The following is a 5,349-nucleotide window of genomic DNA, read 5'->3' as shown; positions in this document are numbered from 1 at the left end:
TTCTTGGTTTCCTATAAAGCTTATTCCTCATGTTCTACTACTTTTCTAAGTACCATTATCTCTATTCCTCTGCCAGGAGTCAAGGTTATTCATTTTATTTTAACCTAGCTGAAAACCAACAATTTTGATATTTTGTTTAATATAAATGTTTAACAAGATTTTTTAAATGCATAACAAAAGAATTCCAAAATTTGTAAAAATACGTACACAAGGAAATATATTATGAAACAGAAACTCAGTAGAAAAAATCAGTATGACCCAATCAGATCTAGAATATACTACAAAGCAAAATTAATCAAAACACAATGATAGAAAGTGTAAAAATGAATTTAGAAAGTAGAACACTCTAAGGAGCCCAGAAATAGACCCAACTGTTTATAGGGTGCAAGCAATTGTTCAAAATTACAGAACGGGACACAGGTTAAGTTAATAGTATTATAACTTTCTTAAATTTTTTTTTAAATAGCTGAAGCCATAAAATGCATAACACGCTAAATTACTTCCAGATGTGTTGATTATTCTTTTTTAATTGGCAAATTGTCAGAAAACAGAGTAGAGCTCTCTTATCACTTGTAACAGCTTGCTAATGCCAACCTTGCTAATTTCACGCTCACTACGCCATCTTCTGTTTACAATTTAATTCCCCAAGCAAACCTGGCATTCAGGAAGAGAATGGGCCACTCAATCACTTAGTAAGTATGACTACCAGGCACTGTGCTGGGCACTTGGTTGAACAATGTGATGAAAAAACAAATATCCACCAGTATCTTTCCCTTGCAAGTTAGCAGCCAAGTGACAGAGACAAACATCACTTCATCTTGAAAGAATGCAACAATGCTTCTTTCCACATCCATCTGGCTTTTCTCTGCCAGCATGGTGAGGTTGGTAAGGTGAGGCTGCACCTCTGGGACAGGTCTGCACAGCACCCCATGGAGACCTGGCAGCACCATGGCCAATACCCCCATCTCCTCCCAATCTGTATGTAGCAGGGCTCAGACTGAGAGTCAGAGATCAAAATGGCATGAACATTATGTGTGTAACTATAAACAAAAATGTGAACAAAAGCACAGACAAAAGACCAGAGAGGAAAATACAAAATTAAGATAGCAAAGACATGGTGTATGAGTTAGCCCAGGCTGCCATGACGAAATACCATAGACTGGGGGGCTTATACAACAGAGATTTCTCACAGTTCTGGAAGCTAGGAAGTCCAAGATCAAGGTGTCGGCAGGGCTGCTGTGTCCTGAGGCCTCTCTTCTTGGCTTGTTGATGGCTTTGCCCTGCATGCATAGTCCTGGTGTCACTTCCTCTACTCATAAGAACCCAGTCAGACTGGATTATAATCTCAGCTTTATGGCCTCAGTTAGCCTTAATTACCTCCTTAAAGGCTCTATCTCCAAATACAATCACATTCCAAGGTACCAGGGGTTAGGCTTCAACATATGAATTTTGGGGGCACACATTTCAGCCCATTGCATGCTTTGTGTTGTTGTTGTTGTTTTGTTTTTTAGGTAACATTTTCTCCCACATGACATGTCCCAGTGATGATAATGTTTCATAATTTTAAGAGAGTGTAATTGATCTGAGGTGACACAGAGTACTGTAAACTCCTTCCCAGGTTACAGGACCATGAGCTCCTCATGACAGGAACTTGCCATGATTATCTTTACTTTCCCTGCCTCAGACCCTGGCCACAGAGAGGGCTCCGAGAGCCTCTGTGGAGTGGATGGGAACATTTATGTCAGACTATTCTAATACCTCAGGGGTGGCCTCTTGCCCCCCACTCCTTTTCTTCGTCAACTCATCCTTTGTTTTGCCATAAGAGATGAGTGATAAAAACATCATCACATCGGCTAAAAACAAAAATCCAGATCCATGCTATAGAAAAAGACTTAATTTGAAGCCATGTATACTATATCTTTTATGATCAAAAATATGAGCAAGTGGGAGTGAGAAATGTCTTGAAGGCATCGTTAAAAATTCACAGTATCAAGAATATGAAAAATTATCTTCATAGTAAAGTGAACAGTAAAGCAAACTCATGGCAAAGTTTAAATGGATGAGGATTAAGTATAGCAGAGCTTTTGTTCTGGTTACTTTTTGGAAAAAAGTAACGACTTATAAAACTATGTGGCATCACTTCAATTTTTAACTTACTCTTCCAGGTAATCTTATGAAGCATTTTCCATTTTTGTTTTGTTGCCTTTAATAGTGTGTTTAAATTGTCAAACATGCTTCCCCCCTCCCTCCACCATACCACTTATTTATCATCTAATTGGTTTGCAAATATCTATGTGCAGAACTAAGAGTGATCATGGTACCTCCATGGTGCCTAATATAGATGGCGGGCTGATGGGTGTAGCAAACCACCGTGGCACATGTATACCTACGTAACAAATCTACACGTTCTGCCCATGTATCCCAGAACTTAAAGTATGATGATAATATAACAAGAAATGGTGGGTGATGTCTTCACAACATATCATGCTTCCACACTCTTTCTGATAAAATTATACACTAATGCTAATGATATATTAAAGGACAATACCAAAAAGCCAAGGCTCAGGTCTAAAAGGAGATGGATATTTTTACAGAGCAGTCACAGAGTACATACACGGTGTGCGGGAAACGCCATAGGGCTGCAGGGAAATGGACCCAGTAGCAGGGATGTGGCAGCAGGAACTTGGCCTCTGTGGAGAATAGTCTTACATGTTTTCATGTGAGATAGGGAACTAAAACCAGGCTCACAGCATAAAACTAGGGATTGGAGTATAGCACTCTGCTTATAGAAGCTAAAAAACCCAAACGGCCAAAAATCCCAAACGGCTACAATTGCTGCTTGAAGCTGTGACTCATAACAAGCAGGGTGCCTCATGAGAAAACGAAGTTCCTGCTTTGCAGCCAGGAACTAAACCAAGTCCCCCACAGCTTTCTCGACTGTATGGCAATATCTTGACATCAAAAAAAAATTTTTTTTTACTTGTATAAAAGATGCTGATGGAGGTCAGGAGCGCATTGCCTTGTATCGCCTTCCAAGGCCACATCCTGTGTGTGCACAGGATGGTGGATCAGCGTAGATGAAATTAAAGCAACTACTTCATTCTTTACAAGAGATCCACCTCTACTCATCATAGGAAAGAGCAAGCTGAATTCTTTAGGCCTGATTTGTTTAGCACAAGTTTTCAAATTTGGGGGATTCAAATAATTTTTTAACATTGAATTTCATGTGTTTAATGCTGAATTTACATATTCTTAAAGTACTTGAATTCTAATTCTCCCAATACCTTTTACTTGTAAAATCATTTCTTCTTTGGAAAAAAAAGAGTATGTCTTTTCTAGGTTTATGTATAATTAGAAAAAGGACTGAAAGGATAGACACCAAAATAATGTAGGATTTAGGGAGTATTTTAATATTCATTTACATGTTCAAAACATCTTAATGAGCAGGTATTATTTCATAGAGAAAAAAACTTTTAATAACATTTTTCAAAGAATGAGTTTGACAGACTTTTTATGCACAAGTCAGATTTTCACCTAAAACCAATGAACATAACCTCAAAATAGTCATATGTCTTCTAAAATAATAGATTCAATATGAAACAGAATGTTCTCTCTTCTCTTACCATGCCCTTCCCTGGTATCCTAACACTATTTGGAAGATGCAAGCCTAAGACAATGAGGCAAAGGGGGAAAAGAGAGATGGAAATGAATCTAGAAAACGGGAGGCAATGTGCTCGTAGGGTACTATGCTGCTCACCACCTCAAATCACGTCACAATGGTAGATTAAGAGGAAGGCCTGCATCTTTGTGTAGCCCGTGGAAGGAGAAAGGGAGAAGTCATCTGCCTGGTTCCTTCCTGCTTGATCCAGTTCCACTCATTAAGCTTCACTCCACAAGGAATTCCCTCCGTCCCCTACACTTCAGCAGCCAGAATGGAGTGCCATAGCCCAGTGTGGAGGGACCTCTGATCAGGAAACAGAAAGCAAGCACCTAGCACGGAAATCTGAGGTTTCTTTTATTGTACGAACATACGATGTTTATCCAATATCAGATGACATACATTGGGTGATTTTCACTTTTTGGCTATTGTGAATACTGCTGCTGTTAACATTCACATACATGTTTGTGTGTGGACATATGTATTCTGTTTTTCTTGGGTATATATGCAGGAGTGGAACTGCCGGGTCTTGTGTTCTTATGTTTTACTTTTGGAGGAACTGCCAATTTTCCACTGAAGCTGCACCATTTTACATTCTCATCCGCAATGTATGTGTTCCAATTTCCCCACATTCTCATTGACACTTTCCTTTCTTTTTAAAAAAAATTATAGCCATCCTAGTTGCCGTGAAGTCTATCTCACGCTGGTTTTGACCTGTATTTTCCAAGCAACCAGTGATGCTGAACATCTTTTCATGTGCTTATTGGCCATTTGTACATCTTCTCTGGAGTGACGTCTATTCACATCCTTTGACCAATATTTTGCTCGAATATTGACTAATTATTTTTGAGTTGTAAGAGTTCTATATTCTGGATTCTAGATCCTTTTCAGATAAATGACTTGCAAATATCTGCTCCCATTCTGTGTTGTCTTTTACTTTCTTGATTGAGTTCTTTGATCTATAAAAGTTCTTAATTTTGATAGAGCCCACACATTATTTTTTATAAACATAGATTTTGTTCCCTTATGAAAGTCACGACCAACACAGGACTAAAAAAATGCATACAATGCACAGTAAAAGAACTTGTCTACTTTATAGTAGACAAGACTATATTTTCCACCTCTCTTTTCCATGAGAAAAACAGGATGGGCAGGACTGTTTATTCATATCACCGACTGTTTACATTCCTGCAATAAATCAGGGAGCACCACTCACTCTATTAGTATTTTCTAGGAACTGAAAAATGAAAGATGAGTGGCATGCATTCACAATTAACCTAATAGCTACTGAAATACAAGCTCTGCTGAGGGGATGTATCTTTTCCTCACAGATTCTCAGTAGTTGATGGGGCTTTAATCCACAAACCTCACAAATGTGATGCTGGACATGTTCAGATATGAAGTCTTTCCTGGGACTTTGATGCTTTTCCACAGAATCTGCGGTGACTCTGGACTGTTTTAGACATTTAGAAAAGACATTGTGTTTCCATTTTATGATGTTGCTATTTGAATATGCACTGCGGATCCTGTCCCTGAACACGGTTCTCTTTATGAAGAAGTACACTTTCATTTTCACAGCTCTGTGACCTTTCATTTGTTATTTATGAGCTTTTGCAAATCTAATGCCACTCTGACAGATTTAATTTGTGCTCTAAATTACCTTTGCATGAGTTACTCAACTGCTGGTTTTA

Source organism: Mandrillus leucophaeus, unplaced genomic scaffold (genome assembly GCF_000951045.1).
Source record: "Mandrillus leucophaeus isolate KB7577 unplaced genomic scaffold, Mleu.le_1.0 Scaffold1225, whole genome shotgun sequence".
Classification (NCBI taxonomy): domain Eukaryota; kingdom Metazoa; phylum Chordata; class Mammalia; order Primates; family Cercopithecidae; genus Mandrillus; species Mandrillus leucophaeus.
Note: the sequence above shows the minus strand (reverse complement) of the source record.